Genomic DNA, 23820 nt, shown 5'->3' on the forward strand with positions numbered 1-23820 from the left:
ATTTTGGTTAGTGATCCTATGAAAGCTGATTGGATTGATTGTGAGCACGAAAAAAAATAATTATTTATAAGATTTTGGTTGGTGATCCTGCAAAAATCGATCAAGTTGGATTGTGAACCCAGAAGAAAATAATTAGGATTGATTTTGAACCAAGAAGAAATTAATTGTTGGTAAGGTTTTTGGTTGGTGATCCTATGAAAATCGATTGGGTTGGATTGTAAATCTGAAAAAAATAATTGGATTGTAATATTGAAAATGTTAGCTAGAATTCTCAAGTGAGTTTACTTGGGAAGTGGACGTAGGTGCTAAGTTTAGTAATAAACCACTATAAGATTATTATGTTTGCTTTGGCTTCTTTATTACTTTTGCTGCACCTTTAATTTTCTTCTTGTCACTTCAATTACACAATCTAAATTATTTTGGACATAAATTATTTTAAAGATATAATCTTTAAAAAAATTTTAAGAAATTCAATTCACACCCCCCCCCCTGAGTTGCTGCCTTTGGGAAACACTTTTGCTTAGAGGTGGTTGGCTCAAATCAATGCACTCTTCCTTTCATTTGAGTTGAATAATTATGGAAAGATCTTACTTAAAAGCTTTTTTAATTTTCTTCTACTTTCTCTCTTGAGTTCCACTCAATAATTTGAAGAATAAAATCAAAAACTTGGTTCTCTATTTGAATTCATTTGAGCAGAATAATTATAGGAATGTCTGAATTAAAAGCTCTCTTAATTTTTTTTCCATATTCTCTCTTAAGTTCTATTCAATAGCTTGAAGAATAGAATCAAAAACTTGGTTCCCCATTTGAATTCTATTCATTTATGACCTCAAAAATATCTATAATTAATGCTCTTACTATTGGAAGCTTGAAAATAGCCATTAGAAATAAGTTTTGATTATTTGAAAAAAATCTAAAAAACTAGCTGTTATCCTATCAAAATTTTGAGTCATTTCATGCAATCTCTTAGTCAACTAAACTGAAACTCTGAGTTGGCTAGCAGAAAGATAAAATTAAAATAATTTTAATTTTATTCATGCTCGGATCTAATCCTACAATCACCTAGGGATCATTTAACATGCTATAAAATAAATATTTCAGATCTAAAAATTAAAATAGAGAAGAAAGAATGATTACCTTAATCGCTATCCTTACTTCTTACTTGGATCAGATCTGATGGATGCCCGAGGTTTTTGTTGGAGCCACTATTTAATCAAAATTAGATTGACCATATTAGCCAGGTAAGTGGAGATCGGTGGGAGGATCCTCATTTCTTTTCTTAGACACCAACGTAATTGACTAGAAAAGAGAATAGTCCCCATTAAAAATCCCTTTCAACCACTTGCCTTAGACATCAATTAATTTATCAGTTTTAATTTGGTCAGCCTAAGGACTCAGATTCGACCATTGAGCTAACAATCAGATCTATTTGATCTAATCAAAGATATGGACTCGACCAACTACACCAACTGTCACTTCAACTTCTCCTGGAGGGATTGCAGCTCAAATTCTATCTGAGCTCAGATCTACCTATCTCATCCAAGGCTTACCTCATCTCCTCATAGGTATTCAGATCTTCTTTTGCTGCAAATGAACCATCTGACACAATCTTCTTAGAGCCATGACTCTCCAATGCCCGTACATCCCATATAAAATCATGCTGTGCATCACCACTGCTGATGTTGGAATCTGGCTCCATCCCTGCATTCTTCGGCTCTAAACCTATGCCAAACCATCCTCTATCTATGAAGGCACCTTTGATCGGTGCTCCACCTAAATTTTTAAGATGGTTCAAGAATAGATGCAATTTTTTTCAACTTTCTATCTGTTCTGCCTACTGAAGACTACATTAGCTCATATATCTTTTTGGTCGGCTAACCTTTGTAACTTGGTCGGCTAACTGACTTTTTGTATCGGCTCAAAAAATTTATGAATTTATACTACTTTCTATAATCTTCTGCCTCTGAGACTGATTCGACTATCTTATACTTGTGAGTTGACTAAACTCCAATCTTGGTCGGCTATGTTATTTACTAGATCAACTCAAAAGAAATTTTGAAATCTTCAATCTTCTGTCTTCATCTTGAGTCTGACAATGAGTCAACTATCCATATGCTTGAGTTGGCTAGGACCCTATGTTGGTCGGCTAAGATAAGATATTAGTTTGCTATAGGAGTTCCTCTGAATTTCACCCATTCTATCTTCTAATGAACTAAGACTGGGCCTACTAAGCTCCATTTTTGGTCGACTCAAAGACATGCGAAGTATATCAAAATTGATTTTAGATATCTTTCATTATTCAAACATATTTTAGACTAGGCTTACCTTCTCAAACTTAATTTATGAATAGTTGAGTTTATTGAGAGATCTTTCTATGCTGGACTTTCCTTTTATCTATTTTTCTTCACATCAAGCTCAATTTCTTTGCTTCCAAACATAGATCTTTGACTTGAAAATATAGATTTACTTAAATTTGAGAAGACATCTTCTTAGTTGAAATCAACTATTGAGTATTATGAGAAATCCTACAGTCACTCTCAAAAGCATCATTAGCAATCATGCTTTATATGCAAACCTTTTTATATCATCAAAATCTATACTAAGGCTAACAACACATATAACAAGACTCTTAAGTCTCTTCTTTTGAGGATAAAAATCTTGCCCAAGAATCTATATTTTTCTAAATAAAAATTTTTTAAATAATATTTAGATAGAAAAATAATTTAGTCATATTTTTTATGTATTGAAAAATGACTCCAAAATTAGTTATCCATGCTCTTTTGCATTACTAATTTTCTAGATAAGTTACTAAGATCTATCCATATTTCATATATTACTTTTTATTATATAAATATTATTATATATAATATATTATATTATATTATATTATAATATATTATATATTATTTATTATAATATATAATAATATATAATATTATATAATATATATTCATAAATATAGATAATATATGTTATACATATAATATGATATAATAATTTACATATATATTATATATAATATAATATTATTATCATACAATAATATTTTATTATTTTAGTATAAAATATGATTATAACAATTTGATATATAGTATGATATCTTATTTTATTATTATAATATAATATTAATATCTTATATTATTATTATAAAATATAATATAATGTAATAATATATTATTTTAATATATATACTAATGTTATATACTATATTATAATATATATTATTTTACTATATAATAGAATATGTTATATATAAGATAGTATTATATATTATTATATTATTATTATGGGGTTAAGGGTATATTAGCAAAGAAATAAAAAGATTACTCTTTCAATTGATAAGAAAATGACCTACCCATCTCTTAGGTGGGTAAGACTTCCTCTCATTTCATGGATAAATGCTATCCATGAAAAAATGATTAACCTATCAAGAGGAGCATGAGAATATAGGTAAGTTGATCAATCAAAAAGTTTATCAATTTTTTCATAATATTTATCCATAAAAGGATGGGCTTTTTTTTTGTAAAGAAAATGAACGGGCCTTTAAGACAAAGAAGTGAAAGTAATCTAAAAATTGGCTAAAATTCTTAAACTTTCAGTTAATAACCTTCAAAAATTCATTAATAATGATTCGAAAGGAATTTGTCAAGGTCTAAGAAGAATTAGAAAAACAAAACTAATGAGCTTTTGGCCCCAAAATCAAGCACAGCGATGGGAGATTGGAGTCAAAGAGAAGGAATCCAAAGCTCTCGATCTCTTCTCTCTTTAGAGGAAAAGGGAAGGGGTGCTTCCTCTTTCCTCAAAGCTCCTTTTTCGGGGATAGTGGGGAGGGATATTGGGGTAATTCCTCTTTCCTCAAGGTTCTCAATCATGATTCCTTATGGATTCCCAATACGTCAAACAAAAAAATAGTATTGGTTAATACCCCATAAATAAAAGTATTAATTAAAGGTGATATGATGGCACTTTAGTCATTTTATCTATTCTGTTAATGTTGTTAAGCCAGAGATAGATTGTTGGACCTTTTTGCAATAATTTTAAAGTTTTAGGGTTAATTTGCAACTATTTAAATTTTTGGGGTCAAAGTGTAAATAGAGAAAAGTTAAAACACTATCATTGTAATTTTTCTATTTTGTATTTTAATAACTATTTCATATTTGTCTTGCTATTTTTTTGACTATAAACTAAAGCTAAAATCAACACACCATTAAACACAACCAGCTCATGTGGAGTCGTGCCATTTATAAGTCGGCATTACATGCGAACCTACAAATTACCTGCACTTTATCTATCAAAGGATAATGGCTAGAAATATAGAGCCTACAAACTAATTCCTAACATTGAAAACACTAAACATTACTATGTTGCCTAGCTAAACCACCCAAAAGGAAGGGTGAATTGGATTATTAAAATTTTAAACAAATATATATAGTGAATTCAAGTTGAACTATATGCAAGATAGATAAAGATAAAGCATACACATAAATATAGTAAGTTTTATAGTGATTCGATGCACTCCAAACATCTACGTCCGCTCTCCAAGTAATTTTTTGAAAATTTTACTATATTTCTATAGAATACAGTAAGTTTGTTTTCATTGGGATCACAAACAACCTAATTGATTTTTTTCAGATCAACCTATCAGAACTTTTACAAGCCTTATCCCAAAGCTTCCAATCCAATTCTAGATTTGGATCAAACCCTCTCTTCAAGCTTCAATCCTTCTGAAACTTGTTACAAAAATTTCAAAAATAAAAATTTATACAATAATAAAAATTCTTTATCCGGCTGACTTGTTATCATTAAAGCTTGCTTGAAAAAGTTTTAATTGCTTGTACTAAATGCTCTTTACTTCTCCTTGAATGAACTTCACAAAAAGGTCAAGAGGAATTGATTGGAAGTGGTTGAACACTTTTGAAGAATAATGAATGGTTAAAGGCTGATTTTCTCACTTGAACAATGCTCTTCTTCTTGTTCTCCTATTTCTCTTATATCTTCTCTTGATTCTCTCTAAGTCTTGAGTGATTTGAACCCAAAACTATCCATTTTTGAACATTTGAGTCAAAAAATAGCTGTTGAAATAATTTTTGGATAAAACAGAATATACTGTAGAACTAGTCATTATGCCTATCAGAAGCATTCGAGTTAGCTTGAAATAGTCTCGAGTTGGCTCGATTTGTCTTTGAGTGGACTCCACTATCTTTCGAGGTGCCTCGATTCCAAATTTGAAGAATCTAGCTTTCTGTCATTTTGAGAGAGTCGGCTTAGATTATATTTGAGTCAGCTCAGATCCTGAAATCGAAAATATACTTTTCTGCTTGCCTGAGAGAGTTGGCTCGGATTTTTTTAGAGTCGGTTCAATTGCGTGCTAGGCTCTTGTGCCAGTGGCTAGTTTGTACCGGAGTTAGTTCGATTCAAGGATGAGTCAACTCGACTTTTTCAAAGAGACTTTTTTTAAGTATCTTGACTCCAAAATTGATTTTTTTTGGTTCAAATATTTTCAACCTTTTTTATTAGTACTTTCTTTCTACAAAAATATTCTTTAAGACACTTGAAAGATGTTAGTCTAATTTTATGCTCTAATATTTTATAATCACCAAAATCATTTTCGGGGTCAACAATCTTCTTTTTTTTGATGATGACAAAGAAGGGAAGGGAAACTATTTCTCGAGGATAACCAGAGTTGCATCTAAAAATTTTTTATAAATTTTTAGGAGAGGTGCTGATGTGACATCTCACACCAGCAAGGAGGATGCCTAAAGATGGGCCCATGCCAAGGGAAAAGGGGCGGCAAGGAAGAAGTGGCGCCAAGGAAGAAAAGGGGCACCTCAAGCTCATGCCTCTCTCTTCTCTCAATCTGATTTATTTGCTATGCATCCATAGGTAGAGACCCTCTTTATTTATAGATAATTTTCATGACCCAATAAGTATAGAATTTTTAATTCAAATATGATTTGAATCAATCTAATACTCATGAAAGGACTCCTACATGAGATAGAATTGGAACCATATAAGGCGCCCACAATGCACCCACTCCCACACCCCATGGGATGCCCACAACCAGCACCATACCAGGTGCTGGTTGGCCAAGGAGTAAGGAGAATCTCAGTGCAAGTAAGAGTCCAAATATCTCATGTAAAAAAGATCTGATTCGAATTCAATTCGAAGCTGGTTCGAAATAATTTCGAAAGACTGTCAATCCTAAACTCTTTAGAACTTTAGAACTAAGTCTAACTTAAAATTTTGAACCCAATTAAGTCTAATTAAATCAGATCTAATTTAAAATTAATTAATACTTAAATTTAATCTCTCATAAGCTCCATGGATCATATATCAAAAACTGTTCATCTCCGAGATTGAACCTGAAACTCATGTGTAGTGCTAGCTAGACATAGTCAACTCTTCAATCCCATTTGACCAATAACTTAATTCTCAATTAAGTTAGCTTATATATTCAGTCAAGTTAAGTACTTCCAAATTGAATATATAAACATAGGTCAATACTTTCCTACGATGTTTGGCATGTGTGCGTGATTTCATAGGTTCAAACACTAAGCCGATAGCACAGAAATCGATTCCTATACTAATTGAGATACCATCTAGCAATAGTTTTTGATATCTAAATAGATCAAATTATCATAAAAAAATATTTCAGAATCTATGCATATGGTTACTGCATAATTCATCTCTTTGACCTTGAATACTCTAGGATGATCTCAGGTTAACTATCAACCGAGAGTGTTTCATCCACATTGTATTTCAACCTTCCAAATCCATCTCATGGATTACTTTGGCCAAGGCTTTTCTAAATTAAAATATAGTGATACATCAGCTCTTATAATTCAGAGAGATCAATCCCATCTTGATCCACATATAGATTTTATAAGTACTTGACTGTACCCAGTAGCCTTCCGTCACTGTATTAGAAATTCAGATAGTCTGACATCAAAGCACAGTGAGTTGTTTGCAAATCACTATGGTGATCTCAGGTCTGAAGGATACTTATGTCTATACGCTTCACGAGCAGCTCTTGACAGCAGAATGCTCAGCAAGTGAGTCATATGTTCAGTGACGATGTACTCCTACATCTCATCTGTAGGCCATATCAGTGTCACCACACTACTTGGTTAAGAGAATAACCAACTCATATGGCGCACAATGACCTCCACTCGATAAACGTCATCATTCTGTAATGATGTATCATTTGGTTGTGAACATATTTAAGAATTATACGATAAATCTATTTTTTATCATTCCTTAACATAGTTCTAAAGATTTCATCATAATACAAGAGTTCTACAAGAAAGATATAATTTTGTGATGAAAAATACTAGAATAATTTTATTCAATAATAAATAATTCATATATAAAGAGAAACTCAATCGTCACACGATTGATTTTAGGACATAATTTTCAACAACTCTCACTTGGACTAAAGTCAATCAAAACAGTATCTTATATCTATTTTTTATTTAAAATTATCGAACTCTTTGATCTCGAGAGCTTTAGTGAAGGAGTTGGCTAGATTCTCCTTTCTGTCGATCTTCTGAAGCTCGATGTCATCTCGGTTCACGATCTCTCATACCAGGTGATAGCGATACAGAATATGCTTGGTGCGTTAGTATGACTTTGATTCTTTCGTCTGAGCTATGACACTAGAGCTGTCACAGTACAGCAGGACAGGGCCATCAATAGAAGGTATAGCTCCCAGCTCAGTGATAAATTTTTGCAACCACATCGCCTCCTTTGCAGCATCCGATGCAGCATTGTATTTCACTTTGCATACAGAATCGACCATAATATGTTGCTTGGAACTCTTTCAGCAAATAGCTCCACCATTCAAGGTAAATACGTAGTCCGACACATTTTCGTTATCATCACAATCTGACTGAAAATTGAAATCAGTATATCTCACAAGTTTCAGATTAATATCTCCATAGATAAGCCATTGGTCTTTAGTATTTCTCAAATACTTAAGGATTGCCTTCGCAATCTTCTAATAGTTCTCATCCGGATCAAATTGGTACCTACTCACTATCTTTAGTGAATAGACCACATCTGATCTCGTACATATCATAGCATATATAATAGATCTCACTGCTAAAGTATATGGTATTCTACTCATATGCTCTCTATCCTCAAAAGTTATCGAACAATCTTTTTTGGAAAGAGTAATTTCTTGACCTATCGAAAGATAGTTTCTCTTAAAATTATCCATATTGAACCTATTCAACATGATATCGATGTACATGGATTGAGACAATCCAAGAACTTTCTAGATCTATCCCTATAGATCTTCATCTTTAGGATGTAGGATGCTTCTCTAAAGTCCTTCAAGAAGAACTATGATGATAACTATAGCTTCACACTCTGTAAAGCCAAAATATTATTTTTTAGTAACAGTATGTTATTCATATACAGCACAAGAAAAATGACTACAGAATTAGTAGCCCACTTGTAGATGCAAGGCTTTTCTCCATTCCTAACAAAGTCATACAGTTTAATCACCTTATCAAAATGCATGTTCCAACTCTTAGACGCTTGCTTAAATCCATAAATAGATCTATTCAGCTTGCACATTTTTGACTCATCTATAGATGTGAACCCTTCAGACTATATCATATACATCTGTTCTTCCAGCTTCCTATTAAGGAGAGCAATTTTGATATCCATTTGTCAGATTTTATAATCTAAGTGTATAGTGATAGCAAACATAATCTAGATAGACTTGACATTACCATAAGAGAGAATGTCTCGTGATAGTCAATACCATAATGCTGATGGTAACCTTTGGCAACTAGACAGGCTTTATAGGTCTCTATCTTCCCATCCACTCCTCTTTTCCTCTTGAAAAAAATATATATTTACACCCTATGAATTTTATCCCTTCGGATGGATCAATTAGTGTTCATACACTATTGATCTCCATGGACTTTATCTCGGACTTCATGGTCTCAAGTCATTTCTGAGAATCAGACCTTTGCATGGCCTCCATATAAGTGATCGGATCCTCATCATTCTTATCAAGTTCGATGGGATCACCATCTTGAATCAAGAAATCATAGTATTTGTCTGACTGATGCGATACTCTATCGAATCTCCTTAATGGTGCCTCTACTGGCTCTAGATTTAATTCTTCAATCAAATCTAATTCTATGTGTTTCAGTCCTTCCACCTCTTGAACTTTATCGAGTCCAATTTTATAGACATTAGCTCCTTCTCTAAGAAACTCTTTTTTCAAAAAGACTATCCAACTGCTGACAAACACTTTTTGTTCTACAGCGAGATAGAAGTAGTATCATTTTATCTCCTTTGAATACCCTACGAATAAGCATTTATCAGACTTAGATCCAAGCTTATCTATCTTTAAACATTTGACATAAGCTGGACACCTCCAGACCCTAAGATGTGAGAGCATCGACTTACGTCCAATCCATATCTTATATGAAGTTTTATCGACAGACTTGCTCGGCACTTTATTCAAAATATAGCAGACAGTTTCTAGAGCATATCTTCAAAAAAAGATTGTAAGACTTGCAAAGCCTATTATGGATCAGACCATGTCTACTAAGGTTCGATTCCTCCTTTCAGATACTCTATTATATTGTGGTGTTCCATGAGAGATCCACTGTAAGAGAATCTCATTCTCTTCCAGATATGTCAGGAAGTTACTGGTGAGGTATTCACCTTCTTGATCTAATCGAAGGATCTTAATATTCTTCCTAGTCTGTTTCTCTACTTCAGTATGAAATCATTTGAACACTTCAAATGATTCTGACTTATGCTTTATAAGATAGACATACCCATACCTCGATAGGTTATCTGCAAATGTAATGAAGTAGTCGTATTCTCTTTTGGCACTTATATTCATAGATCCGCATATATCAGTATGTATTAGACCTAGGACATCGTTGGCTCTTTCACCTTTTTTCTTAAAAGGTGACTTAGTCATCTTACCAAGCAGACAGGATTCGTAAGTTAGTAGTGATTCACAATCATCTATTTCAAGAATACGCTCCTTGATCAACCTATCAATCCTACTCTTGTTCACATAATCAAGCCTATAATGCCAAAGATAGGATTCACTAATATTATCAAATTTAAGATGTTTACTGGATATGTACATTACACCAACAGATCATGATATTATGTTTATGTCATATTTTAATTATCCACACATAATTACAGTATCATTCATAATGATATCACAAAAATCATCCTTTATTATAAACTTAAAATCAAGTTTGGCCAAAAAATCTATAGAGATGATATTCATCAGAAAGGAGAAACAATAATGATAATCATCTAATATGACACTACTGGACTCGAAGACAAGCTATAAAATTTTCAAAGCCAGAACTAGAATGAGGCTTCCATCTCCAACGTTCAGAAACCACTTGCCCTCTCGAAACTCCTTACTTACCTACCATTCCTGCAACAAAATACATATATTAATCAGACTTTCGGTATCTAATATCCAGATAGTAGTATCACAAATAGAGAAATTATGAGGAGTTATCATATAAGTACTTTGTAAAATAACTATTTGCTTCTTTCTCTTATTCTTAGGCCTGTTTAGGTTAAGGGTGGCTATGTAAGCATGATAATTTTTCTTTCAATAATCTAGCTTCTTACAGAAGAAGCACTCTGCCTAGGTCTTGTAAATTTTTGATGATTTGCATTACTTAGGATCGATGGTACGAGATTTCTGCATCTTCTTCTTCTTTTCTCTCTTAGAGGATCGATGACCTATAGATGAACCTTCCACTAAATTCACTGACTCCTTCTGGAGCTGGTGGTCCTTCTCAAAAGTCTGCAGTAATTCTAACAAATCATAATAGTTCACAATAGTCTTCGTCATTCTATAATGACTGAGAAAGGATAGGTAGAATTTTCGTAGTGAATTGAGGATAGCATCCTTGCCTCACTGTTCATACAATGGAAAGCCAAGTTTGCTTAGACGTTCAATCTGCTCAATCATATACAGTACATGATCAATGATTGAAGTCTTCTCTCGTATACAGGCATTGAACACTGCGTAGGAGATTTTGTGTCTCTCAATATCCTTAGGGGCACTGAAGGACTCATTCAATATTTGAATGATCTGCTCAGGCTGCGCATCCTTAAACTTACGACTAAGCTCGTCATTCATAACTACCCTCATCACGCAATGCAGTTGTTCGATTATTGAGCCACTTCATGTAAGTATCTCTAGGGGCACGAGGAGTGTTGGCTGCAGGTTCTTCAAGTGCCTTATCCATAAGGATGTACAGAATCCTCTCGTGCTCCAAGACGATCTTCAACTTTCGATATCAATTATCGAAATTGGGTCTGCTGATCTTGTCGCTGTCCAACAGTGTACGGAGGGATAGTATGTTGGCCATAACTAAAAAAAAAATAAAAATCTATTAGTATATGAATTACTTTTTAATCCTAAAGATATGGACTTTAGTCTAAAAGTTCTTCCACTATTTTTAACGAATTGATAGCCTCTACCTCCAACTTAAGGAATTACATTGATTCTTTAGCGAGTACTAGAATTCACACATACTGCATTCAAGTCCAAGTGTGGCTCAACCAATCCTAGTGCATCTGTGGGTAGGTTTATAACCAATTATTTCTCTAAATAACTTCTAGCAATCAAGTTTTGCCCCAAGCATCCTTTCAGCAGACATGTGATACCTCCACTGAAAATTTCGGTTAGGTCCAACCATTAACATGACTACACCAAGTGCATCCAACAAATGGATGTCCAGGTTCGAGTGTGGCTCGGCTAACCTAAGTATTGATCTGAAAGTGTATCATGATGGTTATATGATAGATGATAATTTCAATATGTAATAGACATCAGGCATGTAGCACCTCCAATGTCTATTCAAAATATTGGACTCATTATCACGCACCTTAATGGAAGGCTGTGAACAAGTTATCCCATAACTGTATCATTTTATGGACTTAATAATTTAAAAAATTTGATTACATTGATCTGAGAATAAGAAAAAAAGTTGATTTGCAAGCTGTAAATCCTCTCACTGACTTCACCAAATCATATAAAGGACTAGACACAAGCTGGTCAAGAGATACCTAAATCAGTCATACTGATTAACCTTGATGGCATGAGTCTGCTCGAATCGACTAGTGACCTAATCAAAATATAATCTACCATGTCGGCCAGATAAGTAAGATCAGTGGGAGGGATGTGTCATTAACCCACTGTAGATGCATCTAGATGAGTAGCCTCCAATTAAAAACCACTTGATTGAATCTGTCAAATTTATCTTAGACACCAACTGGTTAATTAGTTTTGATTTGATCCACCGAAAGATTCAAGCTCAACTATGGAGCCATGATCATGATCTATTTATTAAGATCAAAAATATGGACTTGATCAAACTTCAACTATTGAGGTTGATCTAGAAAAATTCTAACCTAATCTAATTCAACACTTGATTAGATTTAACTAATTTTTCTACTTGATCCATATGTGTTTCTAACTCTAGATCTAACCTATTAGAAGGATCTGATTCATGCTAACCCTTTATCCATCGATTTATGTGGTGTCTTAATAATCTTCAATTCTTAAATCTAGATCATTCACATTTAATTTAAAATTAAGTATGTAAAATATATGTTTCAGTCTGTAGAACTATTCTATCAAAATTTTAAATAAAGCATACTATATATTTTAATTCATAAAAATAAATTTTTATAATATGTTTAACAATTAAATATGCATAGATATGATCTAAACTTCATACATATATCTTATGCATGATGATAACTTTTGGATCAATACTGTTTACATTTTATGTAACATACTATTTAGATTCTAAAATAATTTTATATCTGAATTTATCTTTATAATAAATCATAAATTATTTTAGATCTAATCTAAATATATTTATGATCAAAATAATTTATAAAAATCTATTCATTCTTTTTCATCATAAAATCAGATCACAATAATATCCCTACACGTCATAAGAAAATTCATCGAATAGGCAGAAGAGAGATTAATCTCTTCGATCTCTTATGATCAGATGGTCTGGTGATCCCATCAAGCCGAGTACTATGCTACTAAGATCTGAAATCTAATTTCATATGCAATCATATCAATATGTAATTTTTGACAAAATAATTTATGTCATGAACATATCTTTGATTTTATCAATCATATTTTTTATTAAATCTAATTAGATTTGATGCATCATATACATCATATCAGATCTGAAATATATTTTATACTAATTATAAAATATTAATTTTAAATTTGATATCAAATAAAAAATTAATTAGATATAAACATGAATACATAAGGATTAAATTTCTAGTTAAATCCATTTTAGTGTAGTGCTGAATTTTATTTGAATTTAGATCTAAATATCTATCAAAATGAATCCAATTCAAATCTAAAATAAGTTTCACTTTATAATCAAAATAATAATATTAAAATTTTATTAAAATATATTTAACATAAATTTTAATTGATATTATTATTTCAATAAAAATTCAGCAACGATAAAAATTTTGTTATAACAAACTTATAACAATCTTAATCAACCATTGATTAGATTCATCTAATCCAATCAAAATCAGATCAAAATTTTATTTAAATAGATTTAAATTAGATTTAATATTTAACATAAAATTTTAATTACATATAGTATGTAAATAATCCAAAAAAAAATCAGTTATGCATCTATGTACCAAAATTTAGCTCTGATACCAATTGAAGGGAAGAGAAACTATTTCTCACAGATAATCAGGGTTATATCTAAAAATTTTTTATCAATCTATATAAATAAAAATCAAATCTTTACCTGAATTATAGTAGAATTAGAGATCAAATCTTCAGAATTTGGATTCAACCTTTGCATAGGTCTGAAACTGCAGGCTCTCTACTTCGCATGCACGTCAGGCAACGCAGACAAACGGGATGACCTTTGATCAAATCACTTTTGCAACCCAACTAAAAGAGAAAGGAGAGGTGCTAGTGTGATGCCTCACACCAGCAAGAGAGACGCTCAAGGATGGGCCCATGCCAAGGGAAGAGGGGCAGCAAAGAAGAAGTGGTGCCAAGGAAGAAAGGGGCACCTCAAGCTCACGCCTCTCTCTCTCTTTCTCTTTTCTCTCAATCAAATTTGTTTGCTATGCATTCATAGGCAGAGACCCTCTCTATTTATAGATGATTCTCATGATCTAATAAGTATAGGACTCCTAATTCAAATATGCTTTGAATCAGTCCAACACTCGTGAAAGGACTCCTATATGAGATAGAATTGAAACCATATAAGGTGCCTATAATGCACCCATTCCCACACCCACATAGGATGCCCACAACCAGCACCATACTAGGTGCTAGTCGACTAAGGAGTGAGGAGAATCTCAGTATAAGTAGGACTCTAAATATCTCATCCAAAAAGGATCCAATTCGAATCTAATTCGAAGATGGTTTGAAATAATTTCGAAAGACTGTCAATCCTAAACTCTTTAGGACTTTAGAACTAAATCTAACTTGAAATTTTGAACTTAATTAAGTTTAATTAAATTATATTTAATCTAAAATTAATTAGCACTTAAATCTAATTTCTCATAAGCTCCATGGATCATAGATCAGAAACTGTTCATCTCCGAAATTGAACGTGAACCTCATGTATAGTGCTAGCCAGACATAGTCAACTCTTCAATCTTGTTTGACTCATAATTTATTTCTCAATTAAGTTAGCTTATATATTCAATCAAGTCAAGTACTTCCAAATTAGATATATAAACATAGACCAATACTTTTCTACGGTGTCTGATGTGTGTGACTCTTTAGGTTCAAACACTAAGTCGGTAGCACAGGAACCAATTTCTGTACTAATCAAGATACTATCTAGTAATGATTTTCGATATCTAGATAGGTCAAATTATCGCAAAAAAATATTTCAGAATCTATGTATATGGTTACCGCATAATTTATCTCTTTGACCCTGAATGCTCTAGGATAATCTCAGGTTAACTGTCAATCAAAAGTATTTCATCCACATTATATTTCAACCTTTTAAATCTATCTCATAGATTATCCTGACTAAAATTTTATTAAATTAAAATACAGTGATACATCAACTCCTATAATCCAGAAAGATCAATCCCATCTTGATCCATACACAAACTTTGCAAGCACTTGACTGTATTCAGTAGCCTTCCGTCACTGCATTAAAAATCCAAATAGTCCAACATCAAAGCATAATAAGTTGCTTACAAATCACTATAGTGATCTCAGATCTGAGAGACACTTATGTCCCTACACTTCGTGAGCAGCTCTTGATAGTAGAACGCTCAGCAGGTGAGTCATCTGTTCAATGACAATGTACTCCTACATATCATCTGTATACCATACCAATATTATCATACCCTTGATTAAGAAGATAATCAATTCATATGGTACAAAATGACCTCCACTCGATAAACATTATCATCCTGTAATAACGTATCATTTGATCACAAACATGTTTAAAAACTATACGATAAATCTTCTCTTTATCGTTCACTAACATAGTTCTAAAGACTTCATCACAATACAAGAGTTCTACAAGAAAGATGTAATTTTATTATAAAAAATATCAGAATAATTTTTATTCAATAATCAATAATTCATATATAAAAAAAATTCAATCATCACACGATTGACTTTAGGACACAATTCTCAACAGATAAAATATTGAGCATACAAAGTTGTATAAGATAAATATTTTCTCAATTTGAAATAGTGTATTGTCCCCAAAATAAATGGTATCAAGTATATAGTGATATTATCAATATTTACATCACAATGTACTGTGTATAAATTGGGTAAATGCTACCAAATTGAATGAATTATTAAAAGATAAAAATTTTGTCTTGATAGAACTTTCTTTTTAAGCTCCAACATAATGAATACTCCCCCTTAATATGTCTTATAGTGTCAATAATTTTATAAAAATTCTTAATTACAAATTTTTATAGCAAGATAATTTTTCTCTCTCTCTTTAAGTGTTGAAGTGATTTTAACTTATAATGTTATAATATGATTCATTATATGCTCAATATTTTTTATTTTTCTCTCTCTCTTTTTGTCAACATCAAAAAGAAAAAGATTGTTAATCCCTGAAATGATTTTGATGATCACAAAATATTATGACTCATGAGTTGAACATACATCAAAAGGAGGAAGAAGAAGAAGACTATTTTCTTCAAGTCAACAGCAAATATAGAAAAAAGTGATGAGTCAGAGAAAGATGATAGAGAAGAAGAGAGTGAAGATTAAGATGAGAACATGGTGCCACTTGCAAGAAATTTTAAAAAGTTCCTTATGAAGAAAGAGTTGAAGAAGAAAGAACATGAAGAATCAAAATAAAGAAAAAATATCACTTGCTATAAGTGCAACAAGAGAAGACACTACAAATCGAATTGCCTCCTACTCAAGAAAGATCTCAAAAGGAGCAAAAAAAGTACAATGTTAGGTATTTGGAGAGATAGTGACATCTTTAGTTCGGATGAGAAAGAGGACACAGCAAATTTGTGTCTCATGGCAATTGATGATGAGGTACATCATAAAAACTCTTCTGAATTTATATTTGATGAGTTATTTGAAGTCTTTAATGATTTAATGGATGAATATAAAAAGATAAGACTAAAAATAATGAGCTCAAAAAGTTAAATCTTTCTTTGGTGGAAGAAAAAATTCTTTAGCTGAAGAAAAAGAAAATGATTAAAATTTGAAAAATCTTTAGTTGAAGAAAATATTAAGCTAAAAGAAGAATTTGAAAAATTGAAACTTTCTCTTAAAAAAAAATTCTAAAAGAAAGGAAGAGCTTATTGCAGAAAATAAAAAATTAAGAAAAAAGATTGAGATTTTGAAATCTATAGTAGAAAAATTTATCCTTAGTTTTCAAAATCTTCAATCAATCTTAAATAACAAAAGACTATTTTCAATAAAACTGAACTAAATTTTAATTCTTTAAGAAAATAGCAATCTATTAAAAATATATTTACAAAAGCTTTTTCGAAAAAAAATCATCAGATTATTTGTTTTAGATGTAACTAAATAGGTCACAAAATTTTAGAATATAATATTAAAAGAGTTGGCTATATTTTGATTAAATAAATTTAGGTTCCAAAAGGAACCATATACTCTAACTCAATTGAACCCAAGATGGTTTGGATATTAAAAGTTAAGAAGTGATTTTACAGGTATACCAAGCATCCAAGGGTATGAAAGGAGCAAACTCTAGAAATTGGATGCTTAGGACTAAAAATGGATGGGTGATGATCTTTGATAAAAGCTAAACCTTTTCTACATCATACCATCATTATTTACTGAATTTATTTAGAGTAATTGATTAATTTTGATAACTTCTTCAACACTAACAATAACCTTAATCTATTACTTAAATATATTGATTGATTATGTTCTCTTAATCATAATATCATATTGATTGTAAGAAGCATAAGTTTCATTTTAAATTCAGTATGCTCCCAAATCCTTCATAATATGATATTACTTGTGAAACTTAAATTAAAATGAGCTGGATGGCAAATGAAAATATTTAGATGCAAAACACTCAAACTAATTTTTGGCATTCTCATGAAATATGTAATCATTGAAATATATCAAAAAAATTATATAATTTAAGAAATATTAAGATAAGTCATCAACACATAAAAGATTATATGCTTGATGATTTGCATTGCATCCTTGGTTGACCCCTAAAAATTTAAAAATCTCCTAGTTGAATCTAATTTTTTTTAGAGCCTTTATCTAGATTCCTCAAATTGTTTTGAGTTGATCCTACTTGATTTGATTGATTATAATCCCCCTAATTGATCAATTATGAAACTCCTATTGATTAATCCTTGATTTCCCAAATAGATTTGAATATCATTCTTAATCCCTGATTTGATTGCCCATTTATTTCTATTCATTTTGATCAATTTTTTTTTATTTGAAACTCCTGAAACCATTTTCTGTATCAAGGAGTTAACTCTTGAAATCGAGGAGTTGACTCGCGATTTTTTGAAGAAAAATAATTCTATGAAGAGTCGACCCATATTCAATATTCCCTTAATAGATTTGAAACTCCTGTATTTGGGATGAATTTCTTAATTAAAATGTTCTAAGGCTCTATCATTCATTTTTTTATTTTTTTTGAGCCGAAACCATTTTCAAACTCCTCTCCCTTCAAAATTGGACCTCCCTTCTCCATTTCTATCCTATTCTTGTGGTTCTTATTCTCTAATGGCATCCTGAAAGAAATTCATCCAAAGGAAGAAGAAGTTTCATACAAAAATTCAAGAATTTAGGACCTCTCCAAGTAATTCTTCCATACAAGAAAGAACGACCAAGTTTCGAAATAATCATAAGTAGAAAAATAGATTTTGAGTTTATGAAGCAAGAAAGAATTATAATTGGTCAAAAAATTAAGAGAGTGAGTTGGAAGTCTAGTTTTCAAAGTGAAAGACGTACAGATTGAGATGGATATTGATAGTATTAGATACATGCTATATATACAGACTAATGAGAGCACCTCGGATTGTCTTAAGCAGTGAAACATTTGGAATTGGATTGAGATAATGACGAGCATATCAAGGATATCAATGCCAGCTAGCTAAGTATAAAGATACGGCTGCAACATCATATGATTAGCGGGATCTTCTTCATGGTTATGTAGCACATTCTTCAGAAGATGTTATTTTGCATGCCAGCACTCATGCTATAGCAGATAATGATAATGAGACTCTTATAGCAAAATCCATTGTGGTAGATATCAAAACTGAAGAGCCAGCAAAGCAGCATGAGAGACCGCTTCTCCTACATAGATCAGTCATCCAGAGTGTTTCGATCGTCTACTTGATAAACTAGATGAGGATTCATTTGTTGAGAGAATTTCCATCAAGATCATCACTTCAGCTTATGCAGAGCTTCAGAGAATACTTCAGAGGCACAACAAGTGAGATGAGATATGATGGAGGTACTATCTTTAGTCATATTGAAATCAGCATGATTAATTCAGGCATTTAATTTAGCAAGAAAGGATGTTCATGATCGAGATCAGTCATCTAGAGATATCATACCACCCTATCTTTCTATAGGACTTGATCACAAAAATACCTCAAATGACCATATTCCCGTCTCTTGTAGGAGGAGGCAGCGATAGGCAATGACCTTATAAAATCTTGATTAGGAATTAGTTAGTGAATGCACCTCCAACTGATGGCTCGCGAGAGATCTAAACTTTAAAAATTGAGAAAAAATCTTTTTTTTTTGTTTCCAATTTTAGAATTTTGGAGATCCAAACTTTAAAAATTTTTTAAAAAAAATTAAAGATGTAAACTTTAAAAATCTTTTTTCCATCTATCCTTCGACTTCTTCCTCAATCATCTCCTCCCACATCCCCTAGCTCTCTGGATGGTAGAGCTAATGATGTTACTCGATGGCCACCCCAGCCACTAATAGCAATGACATCTTCAATCTTGGGATGAAGCGAGAATATATCAATGTGCAAAATCTAATTATGAAAATAACTCCAACAACCACATTCCCATTTCTTGCAAGAGGAGGTAGCAATGTGCAATGGCCTTATGAGATCTTGATCAAGAATTGATCAGTGAGCATACCTCCAACCAATAGCTTACAAGAGATCTAAACTTTAGAAATGAAAGAAAAAATCTTTCTTTTTTTTTTTTGGTATTGGAATTTTGGGGGCGATTGATAGAGGGAGGAGGGGAGAGAGGAAAGAAAAGAAAAATTTGTAGAAATGCGAAAGAGATGAAGAACCATAATTATCTTTATAGTATCAAATTTATGGTTCATGCATAAAATTAAATACTATTTAATAGGTCATTTACTAAATATATTTCCAAAAGAAAGTGTTTTCATATACACTATATATATAAATGTAGTATAAATGTATTTTTGAAGAAGAAAGCTTTTCATGGACATGTGGTAGATGGAGCTCTACCAACCCAGAAGTCTCCATTTTAATATATATATATATATATATATATTAGAATTGTATAATATCATATTCTTGAAAAAAAATACTCAAAAAATTTGATAAAATGCCACCAATTGTGTTCCCTACATTCTTTTGAAATGCTCACTTTTATAAAATGAGAGGATTTTAATGCTGGTTGAATCTTATTAGGATTTTCAAAAAAAAAAAAGAAGGTTATTATAACCCTACATTATGAAATACAGGAATTTAGTATTTTCATAAAATATTATCGAATAAAAACTACGTAAAAACTGTTTTGTAAACTACCTATAAGGCAAACCCAACCATTGACCCCTCATTTGCCTAAGAACTACCTGATGGCCATGATATTATTCTACTTTATTAAAATTAAGGTTTGCTAAATATATTAGATGATTATTCACCTTATAATGAAAAATATGATGATGTTTCATATCTTAATAATTATTTCATATTTGTCTGACTATTTCTCAAGCATAAACTAGAACTAAAACCAACAAATCCTTAATCACAACCAGCTGATGTGTAGTAGTGTGGATCACAAGCTAGCGTTGCTAGCGCCCCACAAATTAGTGGTACTTTATCTATCAAAAAAAAATGGCCAGCAATGGCAGGCTAATCCTATCATCGAAAGAACATAACATTATTATATTACAAACTAGTTCCATGTCACACTCAAATCCTTGTCCTGTTTTCCGGTTGGGGTTTGGTGCAATACATGTAGAGTGTCATATTACGGTTGAGCCTTTCAACATGTAGAGTGTCATAAATCCAGTCTTTAGTAGCAGCATGTTCCTTCATATAATAAGTCTCTGAGTTAGGAGGTTCCCTAACTCCCTATCATCATTATAAAAAACAATATGTTTAACCACACCTCTTTTATATGTCAACAGACAAAATCTGGTGTTTATTTTGGAATTAGGCAGGTAAAATATCAACCAACAAATCAAGTAAATCTAATTTAGCATAGGCCAGCAGCGAACATGCATATGCACGTTAAGTAAATCTAATTTGACCTACCAAAGATTATAGGCATCACACCTTGTAGATTTTTTAATCGATCTGCTTGTTTTTCTTAGATTGTCTTATTAAGAGTGCACTCACTAACGGATACTTGTAACAACTTCAATTATTATACATCAATTCATTCTAGCATATAGCGGTATTCTAACCATTTGAATGAGGATGATGAATCAAGTCTAGGCATTAAGGAATGGCCTCGTAGGACCCCTTCAATTCTACTCAAGCCTTCAACTTTTTGAGAAAGATCACCATGGTGACTGGGCTTGGGACTCTTAAGAACTGTATGGAGGATCCTACTGATTCTACACAAACTTTTCAACTTTTGGAGAAGGACCATCATGATGCATTAGATTTGGACCTCTAAAAACTGTACATGTTATCCTATCATGATGAAGGAGAATGACCATGATGTATTAGTTTTGGGCCTCCATAAATCGTACAAAGGATCCTTTCAGATCAACTCAAGCCTTTAATTTTTTGAGGATTACCACCATAGTGTATTTGATCTTGGCCTCCAAGAACTGTACGAAGAATGCTATCGATTCCACTCAATTCTTCAACTATTCGAGGAGGACCACCATGATGTATTGGGTTTGGGCCTCTAGGAATTGTATGGAGGATCCTTTCAATTTCACTCAAGCCTACAACTTTTGGAGGATGACCATGATATATTAGATTTGGGCCATTAGAAGCAGCACGAAGGATCCTATCAGTTTCACCCAAGCCATCAAATTTTGGAGGAGGATGACTATAATGTATTGGGTTTAAATCACCAAGAACTATATGGAGGATCCCTTCAATTCCTCTCAAATCTTCAACTTTTGGAGGAGGGTGACCATAACGTATTGGGTTCGGACCTTCGGAAATTGTGCTGTGGATCCTATCGGTCCTACTCAGATCTTCATCTTTTGGAGGAGGACCATCATGATGCATTGAGCCTCTCAGAATTGTTTGGAGAATTCTTTCAGTACGACTCAAGCCTTCAATTTTTGAAGGATGGCCACCATGATGGATTGTGTTTGGGCTCTCAAGAACTATACAGAGAATGCTGTCGGTGCCACTTAAACCTTCAAACTTTGGAGGAGGATCACCATGATGTATTGGATTTGGGCCTCCAGTAATGGCACACAGGATTCTTTCGGATCCACACAATCCTTCAATTTTGGAGGAGAACCACCATGACGTAGTGGGTTCGGGCCGGCTGGATGGAATCGCCTAGAGTTCCCTTCACTACTTGCTCTAAGACCAATATCTAGAGCTAATGCCAACATCAACATAATGCAAAGTACTGCTACCTTAGGCATCATATCTCTAGACAACTAGCATATTGGCCAGATGATCCCCGGATTTATTGATTTTACAAATGTAAAAAAATAGCTACCACAACAATAGATTTTAATATAAAACAAACTATAAACATAATAATTTAATTTACAATTTGATTAAAGTGAATAGAAAAATAAATTAAACATTCAAAATAATAATTTAGATCAAAATGAACTGAAACAGTGAAATTATTTAGAACTTAATAATTTATGGTGTTTAGAATGTAGTAAATATAGTGAAGTATGGAGCATAATCTTAGGATCTTAGTATATGATGCTTTATTTTAAATTATTTAATCTTCATCAGAATACATGATTGCATTGTTTCTTGATTGGTTGAATGTGGTTGATGATTGGCATTTATGGTTGATTTCATCAGTTATCTTTTCAAAAAGTCAATCTTTAATTTAGAAAATAGATGTTTTGCTATATAGTTTGTTGATAATAGGAGGAATATTTTCAGCATCATCATTTTGTACATTTAGAAGCTCCATGGCTCATATTTGGACTAATTTTTTTATATCTTTGTTGAATATCACAAAAACTACATCCGCTATCATCTTCGACATCAATATGCACTTTGTATGTATGAATTATTAGAGACTATGAGCACTGGGGTCCAGAAACAACCTAAATGAAAGCATGCCAAAAATAGCTATCAACCTTATTGATCTTTTTTTGCATTTTTCACATGTCATATAACACCAGCTTGAAGCATTGTTTATATTTTTTATAACAGCAATGACTGTGCAAATATTTGTATTAGAATTATTTTTTAAATCTATTTCAAAAATTTATCTAATAGTATGTCTGTTTAGAAATATCTTATCTTTGGATAGTAGCCTACTTAACCTATCTGTCTAAAGTTGTTGCTCTGCCTTCGAACAACCCTTTCCACCATTATCATTGTCAGCATCGGGCCTCGTGAAGTCCTTCCACATAAAAGTCGGGCTCCACCGCATGACGATCCGCATGCATCCGCCACCTCTCTAGGCCGACCGGCCCCACCGCCATCATTGTCAATGGCTAAGCACCACAAGACATCACGCATCAAGTCGAGGATTGTGAAAAATTTCTCCCTGTGAAAACTACCAATTCTCCATCTGCTTATTACAATGATCAGGTCTCACTACTCTATTTTCCTATGCATGATGCATAAATTTTTTTTTTCTAATTTCATATCTAATTTTTTTTTTTTTTAAATTTAACTAAGCTAAGATTATGATTGTGTATATGATTAATGGATAAAATTAATGATGCTGGATTCATACCCAAGCCCCTTGGAATCAAAACCTTGATTTTTTTATAAAATTAATCCACTTGAATCCTAACTTTTACTTATTGTAAACTCATGCCCTCTATTTCCAAACTCAAATTAATTTTTTATTATTTTTGATAAATTTATTATTTTGCATAATACAATATATATATATATATATATATATATATATATATATATATATATATATATATAT

This window comes from Elaeis guineensis, chromosome 9, assembly GCF_000442705.2.
Source record: "Elaeis guineensis isolate ETL-2024a chromosome 9, EG11, whole genome shotgun sequence".
Classification (NCBI taxonomy): Eukaryota; Viridiplantae; Streptophyta; class Magnoliopsida; order Arecales; family Arecaceae; genus Elaeis; species Elaeis guineensis.